The sequence below is a fragment of the Peromyscus eremicus genome, chromosome 3, assembly GCF_949786415.1.
Source record: "Peromyscus eremicus chromosome 3, PerEre_H2_v1, whole genome shotgun sequence".
Taxonomy (NCBI): domain Eukaryota; kingdom Metazoa; phylum Chordata; class Mammalia; order Rodentia; family Cricetidae; genus Peromyscus; species Peromyscus eremicus.
This window is the reverse complement of record NC_081418.1, coordinates 27,893,304-27,916,866: the sequence shown is the minus strand read 5'-3', so window position 1 is coordinate 27,916,866 and position 23,563 is coordinate 27,893,304. Positions and strand designations below refer to the sequence as shown.

At 37.4% G+C, this 23,563-nt stretch overlaps 1 protein-coding gene and 1 non-coding gene across 3 annotated transcripts in view; both read right to left on the bottom strand.

The window, feature by feature from the left end:
* The window catches only part of Foxp2 (forkhead box P2), a 246,314-nt gene that overhangs the window by 196,167 nt on the left and 26,584 nt on the right, over nucleotides 1-23,563 (bottom strand). The window lies entirely within an intron of this gene.
* Nucleotides 7,406-7,512, bottom strand: LOC131907603 (U6 spliceosomal RNA). Its single transcript, XR_009378493.1, has one exon. It is a non-coding gene; the product is annotated as a U6 spliceosomal RNA (small nuclear RNA).

Genomic DNA, 23,563 nt, shown 5'->3' with positions numbered 1-23,563 from the left:
AATTAAAGACAAGTGATGATTTTTATTTCATAACTCTTCTCTTGGTAACATTGTGTCAAAGAGCAACCCAAATTGTCCTGCCTCTCATGGTGCAGAAAACATTCATGAGATGGAGAACCACATATCTCTTTTCAAAGATCATATCATTTCTTGCTTTCCTTGAGTAAAGCCATGCATGCTGTCTGTATGTGTTCGCTTTCTCCTAGAAGAATATATTCAGTATACTGTGCATATATTATGCTAATAAATACACATTGTCTTTTGGCATGCTTGTGCTTGCAATCGTGTGTATGAGTTTGTGTGTGGGTGGATTAAATGGTTTTTGTTTTAAAGGATAGCTTTAGGTTTACAGAATTGCTTTTCCTTTGGGGAAACCTAGGGTCACATACATGCTAGGCAAGCCATCTACTATTGAGCTATGTCCCCAGATTGCACCTTACTTTTTAGTTTAAGACACTGTCTCACTAAGATCCTGGGCTAGCATTGCCCCCCTGTATCCCAGGGAGGCATTGGCCTCACTGTCCTATTTCCTCAATTTCCTTGGTAGTTCCGTAGCTGGGATTGCAATCCTGTACACTGTTTCTGGCTTCACACTGAAATGGAACAGAAGGCAGAGAATTTCCTATATGCCCCACACCCACACATGTAGTTTACCCCATTTCCCACATCCGTCCTAGAATGGTAGGATTAGTACAATAATTGACCTTCCTTTTATCACACCATGGCCATCCGTTGCAGTAGGATTCACGCTTGGTGATGTACAGCTAGGATTCCCATTTACAAATTCAGATCTATCACCTGTCTGTTCTGGGCTTCTGACAAAAGAATAGAGCAAGAAAATTTATGAGCATGTTTGCTTCCTGTTGCTATTCCCCTGGTCCAGTCTACTAGCTTTGAGCTCTTAGAGGAGAAGAAGAGTAGGAAGTCATGCAAACAAAGGAGTATTCAAAAGTTGAGAAGGGGAAAGAAGAGAGGAGGAGGGACCAGCTGTAGACTTAAATGGTCATATAGTGAATAAGACCATGTTCATTCCTCTGGCTCATGGGTCTAGATAAATAGATCATTTCCAATGTATAATCAAGGTGTTACTGCTTTATTTCCAGCTGATTTAAAATGAATACTCAGAGCTCTGAATATTTATGTCCTATTTAGGATGTTATAGAGACAGTCCCATAAACTGATGTAAATAGCATCTTTTTTTAATTGCTATACACATACTAAATAAAAAAAGACAGTATGTGTTATTTTGCCATAGAATGTAAAAAAAAAAAGTTTTATATTAAAAAGTGTGTTATTGTCATAGTTGGTTAGTAGAACAGCATTTTTTTAATTTTAAGAGATTTCAACTTTCAATATCAGGATTGATTATCATTTATAAGAGACACAGATTGCCCATTGATTAAAAAAATATCTGAAGCATATATAGGATCTGTGTTTGCAGGTAGAGTTATCTAAAATATCTTAGTGCACAGACAGGCTTTACTCTTTATTTTTTTTCCAATCTTTCTTCAGAAGTATTCTCATTGGCAAGTATTGTTTCTTTAAGTATCCAGGCTGCGAGCTCCCAAAGATGAAATGCATTGAGGCTTGTATATGCTGGTGAGTGATACAAGGTCAGAAGCTAGAAAATGTGAAAGAGCTTCAGTGCGCACACAGACCGTGCATACATGCAGGTAATTTACATTATCTTCTTAAGTAACATAAAAATGAAGAACACAAGTGAGAACTCAAATGTCACGTTCCAGATTCATCACTGAACTGAAGTGGAGATGGAGGCACTGTGGATATCAGTAAGAATGTGGTGATTTCCTTACTGTCAACCAGCACATGGAAGCTTGAACATTGCTGGGGACACTTAAAGCTACACTCTGCAGGAGACACATTCCTAAATCCAATCTGGTGGTCACTATGAAGCACTGAAATTTCCAGACCCTGGAGCATTAAATATGTAATAGTGTACACATGGAATTCTATCCTACTGTGTTTTATTGTATTACATGATTGTATATTAGACAAGGGAAAGTATATGGGTTCTGTCTCCACAAGAGTTGTGGGTCTTTAGTGTGATACTACTACTTTTGTCAACATCCCAAAGCCAGAGGGGGAAAAAAATGTCTAGGATTTGAGAACTTTTGGGAATGTCAAAATGCATTAACAATATTGTTTTAACACTGGCCTAGAAATGCCCAAGCCTCCAGTTTACATTTTTGTCCAGAAAATAGTCTTTGAAATGCGCCTTAAAAAGAAGTGTTTTTAGCCGTGGCAGTGGTGGCACACATCTTTCATCCCAGTTCTCAGGAGGCAGAGGCAGGCAAGCCTCAGAGTTCAAGGACAACCTGGTCAAGAGAGTGAATTCCAGGACGGCCAGGGCTACACAGAGAAACCCTTACTCGAAAAACCACAAAAACAAAACATTTCAGAGTCAAAATGGTTAATAGATGTTTAAGGAGGGAATACAGGGGCAGGTGAAAGGGGCATCAAGATCATTATAAGGAAACCCACAGAGATAGCTGACCCAAGCTAGTGGGAGCTCATAGACTCTGGACTGATACCTGGGGAATCTGCATGGGCCCAAACTAGGCCCTCTGAATGTGGGTGACAGTTGTGTGTCTTTGTGGTGCCCCTGGCAGAGGGCCCAGCACTTAGCCCAAGTGCATGAACTAGCTTTTTAGAGTCCATTCCATTCCCTATGGTGGGATGCCTTACTCAGCCATGATCCGGGGGGGAGGGGCTAGTTCCGTCCCCACCTAGGTATGGCAGCCTGTGTTGACTATGCAAGAGAGGCCTTACCCCCACTGTGAGGTAGAAGATGGAGCTGGAGAAGGGGAGGGAGGGGAACTGTGGTTGGTATGTAAAATGAAAAAGAATTTTCAAATAAAATAAAATGAAAAACATAAACAAAAATAGGGCATTTCTATATGTGCATATATAAATAATATTAAAATTACTGTTTTATTCTGAGCAAAAGGGATTGATACTGTTACTTTGATACTCACTTTTTTTTTTTGTTTTGTTTTGTTTTTTTTTTCAGCTCTGAGGATTTCTTAGGGCTTCAGCTGTGGGAGTCTATCATCAGACCAATGTAAGTTACTTTACACCACATATCATCATGGTATTTCACTTCTTTTTCTTTTTTTTTTTTTTCCGGTTTTTCGAGGCAGGGTTTCTCTGTGTAGTTTTGCGCCTTTCCTGGAACTCACTTGGTAGCCCAGGCTGGCCTCGAACTCACAGAGATCCGCCTGGCTCTGCCTCCCGAGAGCTGGGATTAAAGACGTGCGCCACCACCGCCCGGCTTCACTTATTTTTCTAAACATATTTTTAGAAAATATTTATGTTAAACTTTTGAATTATTCTTTGATATTGGCTAGCAGAATATTTTCAAAATTAATGATTATTTTTTAAAAGTACTAATTTCACTTCAGAATTTGGAACAAAACAAAATGTTTCAAAATAATAAAAATTATTTATCACCTTTAATAATATACATTGCTCAGTGTCACATATATTCATGCCAGTTGGATTTTTTCATATAAAATGACCCTTTAAAAAAGCCTAGTTATTTATGTAAATCCAAGAACAAGGGGGCTGATTAGATATGGGAGGGGTACCAGAGAGGGAAACGAGAAGACTATTTCAAAACCCAATATATACAAGTATGAATATACCATAATGTAAACTATTGTTTGGCAATTGCTATGTGTTAATAAATCAAATGAATAAAGAACGTCTACTAAAAATAACTATTAAAGTACACAAACTTTGTTAATTTTTGATCTAATAGTCATTGTAAAGCAAGTGGAATATTTTATTCCATGAGCAAATACCACAATTATTTTCTCTATAACTAGTTTCCCTCTGATGTAGAGTATGAGATGCTACCTTTATTGCTGTGTTAATGTGATTCACTACATCTATAGAATACTCTCCAAGAGAACATATACTACTACTCATGATGCCTATTGGTGAATAATGATCGAACTAAGGATTATTTAGATGCAATTTACAATATAACTTCTTAAGCCATAAAAGACAACAATATATTTTTCACATTAAATCACCACTTTGATTCCAAAATATGAATACTCAATATAATTACTATTTTTCCTATCAAAGTAAAAAAATGTGTAGTGCTGGAAACTGAACCAAGGACTTGTATATTCTAGGTAAATTCCAAGCCACTAAGCTAGTACACAGTCTCTCAAAAATAAAACTATGAAATTCATTGTATTACCATAGTAATAAGAATGTAGTAATTTAAAGATATTAGAAGTATTTTTATTCTTTTATAGAAAACCCTATTACTGAAGCCATATTCAGAGGACATACTGGCTAGCTGTCCAAAATACTTTAAAATAACAATAGCAATATAAAAATGCATTAAAGTCTAAAATAAACATATCTCACTGTCATTGTAAGTGGGTTTGGAAGATATATTCAACATTTCAAAAAGTAAAAATATCCACACTAATACAGATTTTCTTGATTTGTATTACTGCAGGAAAGCATAGCAGGATTAGTAGAGGATTCTAATGTACTCTTAAAATATGCCACTGTAATCTAAGAGACACAAATCAGGCCCTTGGTATGTTTTTTGAAAATTACTTAATAGTTAGTACTTTTGAAAATGGAGCATTCTACCCTGGAAGAAAAGCTGTGATCCAGGAGTCATGAACTAATGTAAGCGACATGAAACCCATGAAAGACAAAGAAAGATGAGAATGCTATTCAAGTGTAATTTAGATCCATAAATTGTAAAGTACATTTAAAAATTAATTGACTAGGAACTTAAAATATTCTTGTGTCTTAGATACAGTGTGAGAAGAAGTAGACCAGTAAATTTAACTTTAATTACAATGAAGGGAGGATGTGCCCAGATATTTCACTGTTTTGTAAAAATGCATATGTAATTTAATTATATTAAAATTTTCATTTATTATAATCATAATTATACACTGGTCTAGTCTTTTAAAATTACTTATTGATCTACTACTATGTGTCTAGTACATGCTTAAGCACCCTTTAAACATGGTATTTGATGCTAGATGTCATAAACTTTGTAAAAGAGAGAAAATATGTTGCAAAAGATACTTTTTGGTGTATTTATTGAAGTTTCTATCAATAAGGACTAGGCAAATTGAAACAACATCATATACCATGTATTCTAAGTGTTCTGATTTTGCTGCAAATAAGTTTTATTGCTTGTTTTAAAATATCTAATGTAACATTATTGAATAACGGCCTAAATGTGAAAAACAAAATGCATTGTCAAAATTGTCAGTCAGATTATCTTAAATGAAGACCATCTCTAATGTTGATCACAGTTATTATGTTTTTATTATTATATTTTTTAGTTAGTATATCAAATATTAATGGGATGCAGCATGACATTTTCATACATACTTATCATTGAACCTTTGTCATATGTTCTGGGAATCTCAAGAAAGAAAGGATATGATCTAGTGGAAAGGGTCAAGATTTATGGTTATCAAAAGTCAAGAGTAAGTGGATATGGATGTGAATGAACAAAGAGACTATTCAATATGAGTGATTAGCATCGTCACATTTTTTTGAGCAAACTTTATTTCAGGAATCCTGAGAAACACTGAAAAACTGTGGACTCTGAGGTTGGTTTTGAGGTTTGTAAACAAGATATTCAATATTGAGATAGAAGTAGAAGGATACCAGGGGGTGTACAAGATTGGAGAGTAAAAAGAAAATAAAATGGGAGATCAGTGAAATCACTGTAACAATTAATCTGTAAGGAAGGGAAGAAAAATGAGAAGGAAATAAGAGCTGAAGTAGATAACGTAACATAAGTTTAGCGTGGGCTGTTTCTACAAGAGTGAAATACAGAATGACTTCATGAAAATGTGACTGCCTCTGAAAGGGATGAGAGAAGGGCAAGCGAAATGGACATTCACTGGGGAAAGAAATATTATGTATATGAAGAAATCTGTGGTCTTGGCAGTCTCTTAGCCCAACCTTGTACATTTTACAAGACCATGGAGTCTGAGGAAGGCACAGGAGAAAGCTCTTGATTTTCAATGCTGGTCTAGAAATTTTGGTATTCTTTTCCATCCTCAACTTGACAGATATCATGCATGGCAGCAACATGAAATAATGTCCAGTTGCTTTGCCTTTCAAGTACTCATTGATTAACCAGTAGTCAATGTGGTTGGATTACTCTGGCTGTGTTTCTGTTTTTAAGTCATTTTTCAATTTTATTTTATAATTAATTTAATTTTACATATCAGCCACGGATTCCCCTGTCCTCCTTCCTCCCACCCCCCCAGCCTGCCCCCCAATACACCACCCATTCCCACCTCCTCCAAGGCAAGATCTCTCCTGGGGATTCAGCCCAGCCTGGTAGATTCAGGTAAGGCAGGTCTAGTCCCCTCCTCCCTACACCAAGACTGAGCAAGATGTCTCAGCATAGGCCCTAGGTTCCAAAAAGCCAGCTCATGCACTAAGGACCGGCCCCAGTCCTACTGCCTGGGGGCCTCCTAAATAGTTCAAGCTAATTCACTGTCTCTTTTATCCAGAGGGCCTTATCCAGTTCCATGAGGGCTCCTCAGCTATTGGTTCATAGTTCATGTGTTTCCACTAGTTTGGCTATTTGTTTATGTGCTTTTTCCAATCATGGTCTCTGTGGTGGTATTGTGTTCCCCAAAATATTGTACACCCTAATAAACTTATCTGGGGTCAGAGACAGAACAGCCACTAGATACAAAAGCTAGAAAATGGTGGCACTCACACCTTTAATCCTAGCATTCCAGAGGCAGAAATCCATCTGTTCAAGGATACAGCCAAGCATGGTGACTCACGCCTTTAATCCCAGAAAGCAAGCCTTTAATTCCAGGGAGTGGTGGTAGAAGGCAAAAAGGTATATAAGGCATGAGGACCAGAAACTAGCAGCATTTGGCTGGTTAAGCATTTGGCTGGTTAAGATTTTAGGTTTTGAGCAGTACAGTTCAGCTAAGAGCCATTCGGATATGAGGACACAGAGGCTTCCAGTCTGAGGAAACAAGACCAGCTGAGGATCCAGTGAGGTGAGGTAGCTGTGGCTTGTTCTGGTTCTCTGATCTTCCAGTTCACCCCAATACCTGGCTCAGGTTTGATTTTATTAATAAGACTCTTTAAGATTCATGCTAAAAGTCTCATATTTCTTGCTCATATCATCCCTCCTCCCTCTCGCCAATTGGACTCGTGGAGCTTGGCCGTGGATCTCTGCATCTGCTTCCATCAGTCACTGGATGAGAGTTCTATCATGACAGTTAGGTTGTTCAGCCATCTGATCACCAGAGTATGTCAGCTCGGGCTTTCTCTCGACCATTGCCAGTAGTCTATTGTGGAGGTATCTTTGTGGATTTCTGGGGACCTCTCTAGCACTCTGTTTCTTCCTATTAAAAATATGGAATGCTTCACAAATTTGTGTGTCATCCTTGTGCAGCGGCCATGCTAATCTTCTCTGTGTCATTCCAATTTTAGTATATGTGCTGCCAAAGCCAGCACTTAAGTAATTTTTTTATATGTTCATGTTTGACTTAATACTACTATTTAACCATGTGTGTAGACCATGTGAGCCAAGAACAAAATGTTTATGTCTACGAGTGCTCATGCCGTATAGCAAGGCAAGGGTGGGTATAGTCAAAAATCAGAAAGATTCCCAAAGATGGAAACAAGCGGCAAAGACACAGATGTACCACTGAGGGGTGCACAATGATCAAAATGCACTTTTTACTTAGTGTTGCTTTTGTATTTCCCCAAACACACCAAGCTAGGAGTGATGAGACAGATAAGAAAAAATTTAAATCACATTCAAATGAAAAACCAAATTTGGCATAACAATTGAGCAAAGTGCTACTTTAAATTTTTTTAAAAGTAAACAAAGAAATAAATCTGAATGTTAATCTTTCCAAGCTTCCATAATGCCTTGTTCATAGCATGGAGGAGGACTTCTGGGCTAACTGCCAACTGCTATTAAAACGATTTTCTCCTCAATCACTAGTTCAGGCACGCATGGTATCACAATGCATAAATAGTAGCACAAGCAGGCAACACAAGACAATCCCTCTCTCTCTAGATCATCCTCTTGTAATAAATACTCATAGGAATTAATTTCTAGAGTCCTGCTTGTTATTTAGTGACCCTGCCCACTTAGAAGACTATATAAGAAAGCAGGTTGATCAACAGTGATTAAGTTAAAATTATACCTGCAAGCCACAGGGCCCCTCTTTAAAGAGTGTGAGAACATGTCCATGATTACCCGCAGAAAGCCAGTCAGAAAAGAGAGCTAAAAATTCAAGATACCAGGCCTTACTACTTAGCGGGTTACACAGCGTATATTGTTCTATATACTTTTTATCTGACTTCACTGGAAAGATCCGTTCCAGTATGTGTTCACCAGAACAGAGAATGAAGGACTCTGGAGAGTTCCCTGGAGAGGGCTAGTACATGGATTTAATAAAGGACAAGACACAGGACTCCAGTTGTAGAGAGTCAGTGGGGACAGTAGCCAAGTCCACATGAAATTGACTTTTCTTCTCACTTCTAAATCTTTAGGAAGATACTGTCTATTCTCCTAAGGGGAGAGTTTGTTCCCTGAATACTTCTGTCAAAGACTATTTTAACCCGACACAGTTTGGAGCCTGTTGCTGGAATTCCAAGGTGATCCTTCTATTTTTTAAACTCTAATTGTTTACTGGGAATCAAACGTTCTACAAATAAATAGAATTAGGTGTTATCAATATTTCTCCAGAGTGAGTAGGTAAAAAAGATTTAGGTGTTCTTTGTAATTACACAAAATTATATATATAAAAAAGCCAAGTTATTTACTATAATTGTTTCCTACCTTCAACTAATTAAAATGAATATGGTGGGAAAGGAAGTCAGGTGAAAAATTTATCTATAAAATTCTAAAACCAAGATTTTTGATAATTGTAGGTTATATCTGTGCAGGGACTTAGGTTACTAGAATACCTTAGATTTATTATTGAATACAAATGATCCATAGCAAGACAACAGGATGGATTGATTAGCTGGTGAAAGCCCTTGCCATACAAGATTGGTGACCTGAACTTAATCCCTGGAATCCACATAAAGATTGAAGGAGAGAATCGACTCCCATTATCATGATACTTTCACATGAGTCTTGTAGCAATTGGACACCCATGCTCACATGTACTCATCATGTACAAAACATACAATAATGACAAATACATCAATTTAAAGTGATTTGCAATAATATAACTTCAGAATTGGAAATAAAACTGAATTAAGAATGGAAGGTTGTTTCTCTAAGATATACACACTCATTTACATGGCATGAAGCTCTTCCATGTGCTTCAATTTTCACTATGAGCAAGGGGCATCAAGATCATGATGGGAAAACTACAGAGACAACCAAACCAAACTAGTGGGAACTTATGAAATTTAGACCAATGGCTGTAGAGCCTCCATGGGACTGACGTAGGTCCTCTGCATAAGTGAGACAGTTGTGTAACTTGATCTACTTAATGCGGTCCTGGCAGTAGGATCAGGATCCATCCTTGGTGCATGAACTGGCCTTTTGGAGCCCACTACATATGGTGGGACATCTTGCACAGCCTTGATGCAGTGGGAGGGGCTTGGACCTGCCTCTACTGAATGTACCAGGCTCTGCTGACTCCCAATGGGAGGCTATACCTTGTTGGAGGAGGTAATGGGGGATGGGTTGAGGGGCAAGGCTAGAGGGGCAGGAAGAGGGAAGAGAGGGAAGTCTGTGGTTGATATGTAAAATGAATAAAAAATTCCTTAATAAAAAATTAACCTTCAATCACATACAACATCAAGAGTTAAGCATTTAATCTGCATTTTAGTATTTATTTAAAATTGACTATCTGTAATTATTTTCATAAGCTTCTTATTTTAGGAGGAATTTAATACATGAGTATACTATATTTACATTATTTTCTATATTATTTCCACCAATCCCTTTCCACTATCCAACTCCTCCTTATTGTCAGGTTTAAGCTCTCTTCTTCAGTAGTTATGCAGAAGCCTCTACTGCTGCAAAAAGCAGTTTATTTGATGAGAGTTGAGAGCTATAATTATCTGTGGTCATAAAGATAAATGTTAGAATACAGTTAAAAAGTGGGAATCTATTCAGTTCTGCCCCTATGTACATGAGTTTAGGGAGAAGCACTTGTGATGGGATAATCTATCAGGGGGCTTGTCCCTGGAGAAAATCTGTTTCTCTTCTTAGCAAGAGTTAAACACCTGTAGTTTTTCAGGTAGAACTGGGAAATTTTGAAATTTCTCTGATCCCCAGTGACCTGATCACTGCTGTGGTCATTACGCAAGCCTAGTTTAGACAACCAAAATGTTGAGATTTTGTGAGTTTGATATCCTTCCATATCTATAAAAAAACTTTTACATTTGGCATCTGGGTCCACTAGCTTTTAGTCGTTCTGTACCCTCTTCCATGATGTTCTCTAAGACTTGGGTGTAGGTGTTGAGTTATAGATATACTAATTGGGTCTGTGCACTCCACAGTCCCTTTTTCTCTGCACTTTGACCGGTTGTGGATTTCTGTAATATCCCACTTCTGTTGTGCAGAAGCTTTTTTCATGAGAGTTGAGAACTACATTTCTCTATGGGTGTATAAATCAATGTTTAGATATAGTCAGAAGATATATTGATTTAGGAAAATAGTAGTAGCTATGGACAGTTGGCTAGTGATCTTTCAAGCACACACACACACACACACACACATACATACACACACACACATACATACACACAAACACGGACACGGACACATGAACACTTTCAAGTTATTATTAGATTGATACTTTAATAGAAAACTCCTCTTATATGTGTTGGGATGATTCTCTTGATTTCAAAATTAGAGTTTAATTTTCAAACACCTGTTTAAAAGAAAATACCAACCCTTTCATATCTGTTCTTTTATTCAACTTAGCACTCTGCCAAACAGCAGATTCTGAATACAGTTTGGTCACCAGAGTTGAGCTGTGTAAACAAATGTATACTCTCTTTGGCTATCCCTTATAAAACTCTCTCTTAAATGAGATCCTAATTCCAAGGGTAACTCCACAGAAAGAACAGAGAGTACAGAGCACAGAATCTAGGGCCACAGAGAGCTTAAGTCTCCAATGTTGAAATGAGAAGGCATCGCTCAGGATCTGAATGTAAAGCTCAGCTTTCATGAGAAAATCTGAGAGACAGTGAGATGGCCCAGGTGTTTGAAAATGGAAATGTTTTCTATGAGGTATTATGTATTCATTTGTAATTTTAAATAATATATATATATATATATATATATATATATATATATATATATATATATATGCTTATATATACAAACATACTAATTAAAGAAGAGGTCATGGATTTGAAAAGATACAGAAGGCATTGGAGGATGGGTAGAGAGTGGCAGGGGTGATGCAGATGAAGTGCTTGCTTGTGAAGTTCTCAAAAAAGTGTTTTATTATAAGATAATCCATTGAAGATACATGAAGTCTGTACTATGATTCTGAAGTCTCCTAACTGCTTGGCTTACTAAACACATATCTTGGTTTATGTTAACCCGAGGGAGGCCTAAGAACCCCTGAAGGTGGTAGATTGGGAGTCTGGTGACATCCTTGCTCAACTTACCCACACAGTTCATTATGAAAGCCTCTGTAAAGAAATTCTTTCATCGTTACCTTTGGAGAGTCTCTGCAACTTCATATGATACTGGCCACCCTCTTTGTTCTTTGTTTTTAAAACTGCATCACTCTGTTTTCTCTCTGATATTCAGGTCTTAAAAAGAAGGCCTTGCCTTGGAAAACTGAGAGGACTAGTTGAAAATTCCCAACATTAAAAAATGTATTGAGAATAAGAAATGTTGCATACCAAGAAATTCTTGGGTAAATGCTGAAAAGCGAAGGGTAACTTTCTCCACTTTTTTGACAAATCTCATCACAAATACAATTGATTATTAAATTGTCAAGAAGTGTTTTGATGCAACTTTTCTTTAAATATATTTTTCCAAATAAATACCTATATCTGTTGAGCTATTTCTTTACAATTTTCCATGCCATAGTTTCCTCTTTTAAAAATTAATGACTTTGCATAGCAAATCTAGAAAATGTTTCTCACCTGAGGTTTCAAATGATGTTTAAAATCTATTTGTCTCTGAATTCAAGTATCTTAAGGGTTTTCTCAACATTAATAGCAGAGAAAGTTTATTATTCAACAATTCAATATTATTATTTATTCTTCAAAGTTTATTATTATTATTATCCTAGTCATATTTCTCCTAAAGATTCAAATATTTTTCAAACTTCTTATTTTTAACATTACCAAGAACTTATTTTATCAAAATTTCTAGATATATGGAAGAGGCCATTACATTTGATTACTTTCTTGATCATATTCACAGGTCCTGAATCTGAAGATTAATTTTGCCCCTGTGTTGGCTCTTAAGAGACTATAAAATAGCAAGTAATCTTTTAAAATGAAAATTGACCGAAACAATCCTAACATTGGAGCAATCAAAAAATTTAAGCAAAAATTCTTAGTAAACTACAATCTCATAATTTATGTGTACACATGTACAAACTTTAGATTTCTGTTTGTGATATTAAAATAATTTATGCATTTGGTAATTGGACAATATTACTTTAAATTGAATTTCAGGTATGGTTCAGTTTCACTGGTTCATGAATGAATATGTGATGTGTCAATTCTACCTTGAACAAAGATTTATGGTGCTCTAAGAACATTTGACAAATGTGGAAGTGAGTAAATATGGATGATCATGTGATTTGTTTTGGTGTTAAGTGCTAGTGCTTGTTTGATATATCTAGAGAAATGTTAGCTTCCAAGCATCTTTGGTTTAAGCAGTGCCAAGTAGGATATGGTCTCTAGTTCTATAGCTTTGAACTTGTTATAATTCTTCATTGAATAAGGACCCAATTATTTCATCCATGTCTTTTCTATCTGCACAAGACAATTCACAACAATAGTATGGGACACCAGGTTTCCAGAAAGCCAACTGATGCCTGCTTGGAATATATATCAGATCATGAGAGATTCTTGGGCAAGGGGGCTCCTATTACACATTTAGCATTAGGGTACTGATGTTGAGTAACTTCATGGACTGGGAAATTATCTAAAATTTTATTCATAAGATATGTTAGCACATAGAATTATAATAATCCATAGTAATCTCTTGGATAAAATTTCCCTAACCCACTACCACTAGATCTTATACATTGCTACTGTTCATCTACTCTCCTCTCAGATTTTTCAACTATGTTAAAGCATAAGCTTTAGTATACTTAAAAATCAATAAAAATAAATCAAAGCCTTCATTCTTTGAAAAGACTAACTCTATGAGAATGAGATATTAGTTATGTTAAATAGAATCTTAGCACATTCATTAAGTCAGAGAAACATGCTCTGTCTTTTCATTGAACATTTCTCTTAGCCATGAATGCCAAAGGATTAGTTGAAGTAAGATGATATTCACCAGAAAAATGCATAGCTGAATATTGTAAACCAAAGTAGAGAAATCATCTGTCATACATTTTCTGTATTTGAACTTATTTGCTAATGGTGTCTTGATTTTTCTGTTCCTGTGCCCTGATACTATGGAACTCATCATATACAAAGAACATAGATTGTCTTGATTCATGAAGATGCTGTACACTAAATCTATATGAAAATGAATCTCTCGCCTACTTGCATTGTACAGACCTGAAGAAAGAAAAAGCTTAAGGGAGCGTGTCTAAAATGCCATAGATCTAGGTTCTCAATCAAGCACCTGAAGGTCATGTCTTACAGACAAAGCTAGGGTGTTTATGTAGCTTCAGAAAAATGCAAATAGGTGAAAACTGTATCTAGTCTTTTGGAAAGAACTATTAGGTACCACTTTATCCTGCGTGATTACCAAGACAGACTGAAAAAGATGGCTCATTCTGGGCAGCAACTTTTCCCATAGACATACAGCACTGGCTGACCCAGGGCAAGAACTGTGAAGACAGAGCCTGGGCAGCACGTGCCACATTAGCCCCAGATGCTACCGCAGTGTAGATGATTGTGGTTTGGCATCATTTCAATGTATGCAGACAAGAACTCCCTTTTTGGCAAATGATTTGAAGTGGGATAGAGAAATAATCTGCCTCATGGCCAGAGCAGACAAGAGGTATCTTTTCTACATGAGGCTTGCTACATTTGGAAAATTGTTTTCTACAACAGGGATTCTTAAAAAATTTACTTGTGACCTCCTTTTGATTGGAATGTTTATATTTGAATTTGTGTATTTAAATATACAAAACAATATATAAATCAAAAACTTACTGATGGCACGTCACAAAGAAATTTCTTTTAAAACATTTGTGCTACTACATGGAATTTTAGCGTTTACTAAAGACAAAAGCAAATGTACTTTTAATATGTAGATGTGTTTAATTATTTTCATAAAGAACTAAAACGTGGATGACTATTTCACGTTGGAAGAAATTTCAAAGTCCAAAAATAAATCCATGAGTAGGGTAGTGACACCATATCAAATTCCCAATTTACAGAGTTTGCAAAACAATAGAGTGGGGGTGCACAATTTTAATGGAATTTGCTTGCATTAAGTCTTTCACAGGATACAGTCAATCATTAAGTAAGGTTCTACATCCTGAAGTTAAATTGGATAATTATTTATTAATTGCACTGACTATACCAAACTAAATACTACATTGAAACTGTAGTTGAAATTTCATTGTTATGGGAGACATCAATTCTGACCTTTATATAGGGTAGAATCATAGTTTTCAATTAACTTTATCTATCTTAATTCCCCATACAAGAAGCATAGAGAAACTATTGATCTACTTACTTTTCCAGTCTTTGCAAAGAGCACAAATAAGCCAACCCTAACCATTTATCAGGAAGAACCACTAATCAGCTTTGGAGCAGAAGTTAGCAGGCAAACTAGAACACAATGCATAGTAAGAAGAAGAATGAGGCCTTTTAAGGAATTATAATTGGAATGGTGACAAATTATACTGAGAAATGGAAAGAAGCAATCAGGAAAACTTTCCTGAGGAAGATAAGGTCAACAGGATCATAAACTATATATGAGTGGTAATTCTGACACACAGAAAAACACAAAGTAAGCAAGTGTGTGGGCGAGAGAGATGTCTAGGCGGTTAAGACTGTGGACAACTCTTTGGAGGACCCAAGTTCATTTCTGGGTACTCACATATGGTTGAGAGCAGTCACCTATATCTCCAGCTCCAGGAAGATCTGAGGCTACTGACCCACGCTCGTGTCCTCATGCCCCAGTACAGATATATTCAAGAATTAAAAACGTAAAGAAAAAAATTAGAAAATATATGAATTTCAGTAATAAAACAGCAGAGTGGCATGGTGTATCTAGAGGGACTCAACAATGAAATGACAAGACCCCACAGACACCAAGTCATGTCTACATTTCACTAAGCAATGAAGGATGTGATGTTGTAATGGGAAATGGTACTTAGAAGGTAATCTGTGGACAGATCACTCAGGAACTAATTAAAGAGTCAGATATAGTCATTTTCTAAGTACAATTTTTCTTATCACCTAAGGGCAGTCAATCGCTAAGTAAGGTTCTATATGGTGAAGGGAAATTGGACAATTATTTATTAATTTCACTGGCTAAAACATCAAAATAAATACTACAGTTGATACTACAGCTGAAATTTCATTGTTATAGGAGACATCAATTCTGACTTTAATGTTGTTTGAATGTACTAGGAAATTCAAAAGGCAGGGGAGAAAGTGCCATAACAAGCACAGACATGAATGCAAAAGAAGTAAAATTTTGGTACAGCCAGGGTCAACAAGGAGACCAGAGAGAACTTCAAGGAACATATACTTATGTTTAACCCGCACAAAGAACAGAACTTTGATAATTCCAAAAAAAACATCAAACCATGTCTCGGGGTGACAAAGGGACATTCACATGGTGCAGGAAAGCAAAGCGCAAGTAAAGCTAAAAAAAAAAAAAAAAAAAAAAAAGAAGCAGAGTGTAGGTGGAAGTGTGCTCCCTCCTCCTGCCACCAGGTTTGGACGAAAATGGAGAGGGAGAGCAGACAGGATGAATTGAAAGTATAATGACATTCTATACTGGAGAAAGATCTTAAGTGACATTTTGTATCAAGGGAAAAAGTACAATGCACAATATACAAAGGCTCAGGAAGGAAAAGGAAAAGTGTTTTCCTGGGGTTGTTACATCAACAAGAAAGCTCACTATTGTCTTGGGTAGCACTGTGAAGCACACTTGTTTGCTTATCTAAACACAAACTCAATCAGCCATTCATGCATTCAGTAAATAGAAATCTGCAATCTACCATATGCCACCAACTGGGCCAGATTCAAACAAAATGAACAACTCAAATAATGAGCGTTTACCGGCTACTGAAAACAGGTGTTAAGAAAGCAATGCACACAATGTGTCATAAGAAACTGTGATAACTTCCCTGAAAGGTTTCTATAATAGGACTTCATCTGGTTTATGTTTTAAGGCAAGCCCCAAAAGAAAAGGATATGAAAGACAGAAGACAAGTGAGAAATAGTCTATCTGTGTCAGTGTATAGGGAAAGGCGGAAAGTATTCCAAAGAGAAGGAAGATCTTGAAAAAAGAGACTAGAAAATAGCCATGGCTGAGAGTAGGTGGCAAGGCTTTTTGAATGCCCAGAGGAGTGAGAGAACACACAGAAGTCTAGAGAAATCGAATTTTATTATTGGCTGGTTCTAGTGTTTCTAATGTTTACAGTCACTGCAAATTGTTTCCCCTGTATGGCAGTGTATGAGTGTGATCTAATCTCTATATTCCACACTATGTAGGAATTCTGCTTGAGTTTACTCCTGGAAGTTAAGGACTGTCTATAAGAAAGACACTTTTCCAAACAAGGAACAATAGACAGCTATAACAAGTATGAGAAGAACATTGGACTTCAAAGTGTCTATTTCCATAGCAGAAGTTTCAGTATCTTCAGACTTTTGGCCATTGGGGAGAAGCTAACATGACTTTTCATATTGCAATTACTTTTGCTCTAATATTATAATACATTTTATATTTCAGGAAATTGTTCGAGACACAAAACTTCTTTCTCTGATGTAGTAAGTTGAGAAAAGGAGACAGGAAAGGTACAGCTATCTCTGTTTCATACCTACAATGTGCTTCCATGCTTCTCTGACAGCTGTGTCCTTTAATCACTGTTTCAACCATATGTTCATTTTTAAAGTTAAATTGAGAGTAATGTCTTGTGATAAAGGCCAAACTTAAGCATCCCAGTCATAGATATCTTCTACAACTCCAAATACCTCAACTAAAATATGAACTTTTTATTCTTGTTTTTAGTTATCTTTCTGAAAACTTATTTCTTTGAGAAGGTCGCCAGCAGTCAGCTTTGAGGTGACCAGGGAGCCAAGAATAAGCCTGAGCCCCGCAGAAGGTCTAGAAAGCACTGTATCAAAAAGGAAACTTGCTCCTTTCTTGTTTTCCAGCTGGCCAACTTTCCTCTTTTAATGTAATATATTCTAGTGCAACAGTATGTAGCATATTATGGTGACCTTTTTTCCTTTTGAAAACTTGACTGACACCATATATATGTACATATATATATCCGTTTATGAAAGCAACAATGGGAGGGAGAAGACAAAGCGACAGCTTTGATTCTCTGAGGACATTTGAGTGTGTGGTCATTCAACTCCAGAGCCCCACTGGAACATGAACAGGTAGAAGGCTGAGGCAGTGCCAAAGGCAGGAGCTGCAAAAAAAAATGTCTAGAAAACCCAGTAATAGCTTGAGGTGGATGGGAGTTTTGTGACCGTTCTTATGTGCAAAATCTAAAACTAGAAAGAATAAGCTTCAATGTCTTCAGTAACTCCCTCATTTTACTGAGTAAATGAGGGGTTATTTATTGTTGCACATCAGGTTCTGTGTTAGCAGGTAAGGAAAAGAAACAGAGGAGTCTGTGTTCCAGCCACTAGCAGTGGCTTGCAGAGGACAGATAAAATAAAAGGATGACTATAATACAGTGTAACTTATCCTTAATATTTTTGTGAGAATAAAGAAGAATGACATATAATTTCATTGAAGAGAGTTCCCTGAAATTTTTAGATGAGACAACTTGATATTGAAAGAAGTTTTCCAACTAGGAAATGGTAAGAGGAAAGACATGCACGGTGGTGGCACAGAGAAGTTGATAGTGTCCTGGCTGTAACCAAGGTTGCTAGAGACTAAGCAATGAGTGGGGGAGCGTGAAGTCACTAAAGTAGCACTAAGTCTCAGGATGTCCTGTTGAATACACCATACTTTATCACAAATATGAAAGTGAAATAAAGGGAGATTTTCTTAAGCAAGAAATGATGTAACTATAAACTATATCTATTGTACATCAATACATATATGTATATATATATATATATGAGTGTAATATACATATTTGAGTTTTGTATGTTGTATACACACAAAGATATATTTCAAAGGTTCCAAAAACCAAAATCAGATGGAGCATTTGTGAAGCCACAGTTGTCTTAATGAAAAATAAATGATTTTGTTTGTTTTGAAAATTCTAGGATCAAACTCAGGACCTTGAAAACACTAGGGAAACAGTCCCCACTGAAATAAATGGACAACTCCTCACATAACATATAAAGGTCAACTGAATGGATAGGTGGACTTTACAGAATAGAATCTGGTCTTGGATGGGATGGTCATCTGTAGTCACTAGAGAAAGCAAGTGATTCAAAAGAGACACAGGATATGAGAGGATCGATAACTTTCAGAGTAGGATAAACACCCATTTAAAGTGTTAACCATTAATAATGGATTTTCTAATAAACAGCTGTAACTGAGTCTGCATGAAGCTTTGAGTGGAGATTACAGCAAAGAAATTCAAAGGGTCACTGTCATTCAGATCTGTTATAGTGGTAGCTGGACGGTATGGACATGGACGGCACTGCCTATGGGTGTTCCCAGCAGAAGAGCAGTAGTATATGCACAGTACCTTTGAGAAAAGTTAGCACCAAACAGATTAGAATCAACTGAAAAAAATCAAGAAACAAGCAGAAGAACAAGACAGGATGTAAATGTTCTGAAATTCATGAGTGTAGGGAACCAATAAGTACCTTCCCAAAGAGATCTGTTCTGATAGTTAATCCTAATAGCATGGTACTGTTAGTTGCTATTAAAATTGGCAGTATCAGGGCCTGGGCAGATGGTATAGCACTTGCAAAGGAGGCATGAGGACTGATCAGATCCTCAGTATTCACATAAAATATGGCAGGTATGATAGCCTGCTTGTAATCTCAGGGGCTGAGAGGAGATATTGGGGGCAAGCTTGCTAGCTAGTCTAGCTGACATTTGGGATCTTCGGGTTCAATGAGAGGTCCTGTCTCCTTAAAGTAAAATGGGCAATAAAGTCGAGGATGTCACCCAATCTCACCTTCAGGCCTCCAGGCACACATATGAACATATATCCTCCAACTCCCCACACAGGTACCTATAATGTGCAAACACACCTGCATGCATTTACATCACACACATAAATAAGCAAAAAAAAAATGGTGAGAATTTTTAAATGAAAATATTATTAGTAACAAAGGATCTTTGGATCACAAATTCCTTCAGATTATTCCAATTCTTTTCCTTGCTTGCTCCTGTTCACTTAGGACCCCAATATGTGCAAATTCCAAGGGATGTGGAGTGCAATTGCTCATTTCTAACAACAGAGTTAATGAACAATGAAGAAGGTGGTAAGGAAGGAGAAGGCACCCATGGGAGCATTAATCCTTTTCCATTGGGATAGCTTTATGCTACTGTGCAGAAAGTAAGCCCTGTTCTTCAGGATTGATTGTGGAGGCACAGGCTTAACGTCACTAGTCATGTTCCATTGCTCTGATGCTCACTCTTAAACAGCTCCAGAGTTGGTTGGCACTTTTTTTTAGAGACAAGTGAGGGGTCTAAAATGAAATGAGTTCAAGCAATATGCTTATGTAAATGGTGCTTGTATTTTTCTATGAAAACTCCAAGCCAGATATTCAAAAGGAGTATCGCATTTGTTTTGACTGCCCACTGAAAGCAGACCACCACCACTTCTCCTTCTAGAAGTAGCCAAGCATAACAAGAAACACAAGCAACCCCAAAACCACACATAAAACAAATCCTAAGGAATGTATGCAGAAGCTGCATAAACAGTGGAGCTCACCAAACACATGCACTGTCAGGAAAAGGGGAAATAAATCTGTGGACAAAGAGAAGCCACCTGCCAATTTCAAATAGTTCAACTCCAGGAACTAGCTGTGGTGTGCCTCCTTGCTGATCCTAGACAGTCACCACTCAGGCTCTCCGGACTTTGAACATTAGCAAAACAATCTCAAATTTCATGCACTGCAGAGCTTAGCACACAGGTGATATAATCAAGATTTCAATTTTGAAAGTGTCCTTGCCCTATTTAGAAACCCGTGGCTTGTTTGCGGTGTCTCAAATCTGGTAAAGGCGAAATGAAAATCGTCCAGTGGATTCTCTGTTCCCTTCATGTCCAACAACTCTGTTCCATTTGTTAAATTACCTCTGAAATTGACGGGACCTCATTATTCGACATTTCTCCCTGTAATGTGGAGAGAAGTAAGAAACTGGCTAGAGTTTGGAAGGAGTTTCAAAGTAACTGCTACATATTTTAGATTTCTCGGTGATACTTGACTAGAGCAAGCATTAGTCCCACCATTCACTAGAGTGTCATGGGCACACAGTGTTATTACGAAAGTTTCATCAGTGAAGGAAAAATCCAAAAATTCAAATATTTGAAATATTTGTCAAATACTTTTTGTGAACTGTATTGGTAAAATCTGAAGTAAGCTGAGGTGGTAGGAAGCTTGACACTTAAGCAGGTATAAAAACAATAATCTGGGTGCAGGAGGGTGTTTTTTGTTAGAGCACAATTACCTGGCAGATTCTCATAGCACTAAAGTCCCGGGGACTGAAGTTTATGTACTAGAGGCTTAGTGTTGAATAAAACAAACAAGAGTCCAAGGGTTTCATGGGTAGAAATTTTCAAGACACATCTTGAGACAGGTGCATCAGGAAATTCTAATCAATTTAAATAGGTATGGCTGAAGAATTTCAGCTTGGAAAACAGTGAGGACTATTTTATCAGAGATCTCAGGAAGGAAGTGAGCTGACATCCAGAATGGAAAACAAGAGACCTGATCACTTATTTGAGGAAATTCTGAGCCAGACCAGGTGAGAGTTGCCATGAATATGATCTAAATACAATGAAATTCTGTTCTATAGCTAATGGTCCCTTGGTTATTTTTCTAGAGAGGGGTTTGAGGTTTAGGAGTGAGCCTCCACTCCAGGGGAAAAGGAGTAAGTATCCACTGGAAAAGCCCACACTGGTACTATATCTAGTACCAGTAAGGGACTTGGCAATGAATACCAAGGGAATTTAGAGGAATCGAAAAATGGGTAGTAATATAACCACCACCGTGAATCCCCACAGATGTCCTAACTTATTCCAGACTTTGCTACCCAAAGATTTTTTTTTGGGGGGGGCAGCAGAGTGGAAACCAAAGTTGGTTAGAGTTGTATATGGATAGTGATCTCTGCCCTCTGAAAAAGGCATGCTGGAACAATGGAGCTGAGAGAGGGCTACTTCAATAGGTGGCCTCAGTCTTTAGAGTGCTTTGGTAAAGCGTTCTTGAATTTAGCTCATGTATTTTTGAGGCTTAGAATTCATTACTCATAATGTCATCCCTCAAAATCAAGTAACATATGTTCTAGTCACTAATAGGTTCCTCGGCATCCCAGTCAGTTTCATATGACTGCCTCTCATCTTGTTGAGCATCTTTTACAATTTATTCGTTACACACACACACACACACACACATACACACACACACACACACACACACACAGAGAGAGAGAGAGAGAGAGAGAGAGAGAGAGAGAGAGAGAGAGAGAGAGAGAGAGAGCAAGGGCCCAATATCGATGGTGTAGCAGAAACCAGAGGCCTCAAGCCAGACCAATAACTCTTGCAATGGACACTTGCAAGGAAAGATATATGGACTAAAGGGTATACTGTGTGACTCACTGTGTCACACTATAGTTTCCATGGTGAGGTTTATCTTTTCTTTCTTTATTTTATTTTATTTTATTTTATTTTGGGAGGGAGGTTGCAAGGGCAGAGAGAGGATACAAAAGGATGAGAAGATAAATGGGATTGATGTGCATGATGTGAAACACACAAAGAATAAATATAAGAAAGTTTAAAAAAACGCCAATGAAGCCAGGTGGTGGTGGCACACGCCTTTAATCCCAGCACTAGGGAGGCAGAGGCAGGTGGATCTCTGTGAGTTCGAGGCCAGCCTGGTCTACAGAGTGAGTTCGAGGAAAGGCACAAAGCTATACAGAGAAACCCTGTCTTGAAAAAAAAAATGACAGTGCACTATATCTGCAGAAATTGGAGGGATGTGGGGGAAAAAGAAAACTTAAGTGACATTCTGGTTTAGCAAGACCTAGGCATGTACTGTAGAACTCTGTCCTTCGAGCATAACAATCATTACCATCTTCATCAAAGCATCTGTAACCACTTGTATAGAACTCTCAAGACCAGTCCTTCCCACCTTTCCTCACAGAGGTTGCAATGGGAATCATTAGATCGTCAAACAAGATGTCAGTCCCTCCATCTTGCACCTTTCAGCCAGACGAATGTTCATGTGACGTGTGGCTTTCTGATCTTAGTACATGCTAGAATACATAGAAGGTAAAAGGCTAATGGAAGGCAGGCATTCTGTCTGCATTAGTTAACTCTCTGTTGCTGTGATAAAGCACCATGACTAAAAGCAACTTACAGAATCAAATGTTTATTTTGGCTTTCAGTTTTCAGATGGAGTCTTAACCATCATGTTGGGGAGGCATGGTGGAGCATGGTGGCAGAAGCAGAAAGCTGAAAGATCACAGTCTAGATCCAGTCATAAAGCAGTGAGAAAAGTAGAGTGACATGGTACTAAACTCATAGAACCCTCCAGAATGAGGAATTGCTCTTCTCCGGACACTACCACCAACTGGGTACCAAATGTTCAAATACCTGAGTATCTGGAGGTTGTTTCTCACTCAAACCATTACATCATCTATATGGTCATCCATGGCAGTGTAAGACTTTACTGTGATATCGCTGCTTTGAAGTCACCTACACTCCTGTGAGTGTTCTTTACCCACCCTCTGGACTTTGAACTCACTAGTGTGCCAAATTGGACTTTGGTGGAAGAGTATCTTGGTCTGTCATATGAGATGAGTTGATTTAAAAGAAGTGTAAGGAAATTCTATGGGGCGATAAAACTTTTTACCAATGGATTGATGTACTGGTTACAATATTGTATGGCTTTGCCAAAACTCTTGTGTGCACAGTTAAACGTATAAAATAGGGTAAATTCCACATGCTGTTACATTTTAAATAAATTTTAACTATCAATAATGTACATACAAGAATATGTATAGATGCTCTTGATTTCTTTTTGAAAAAACTTCTATTAA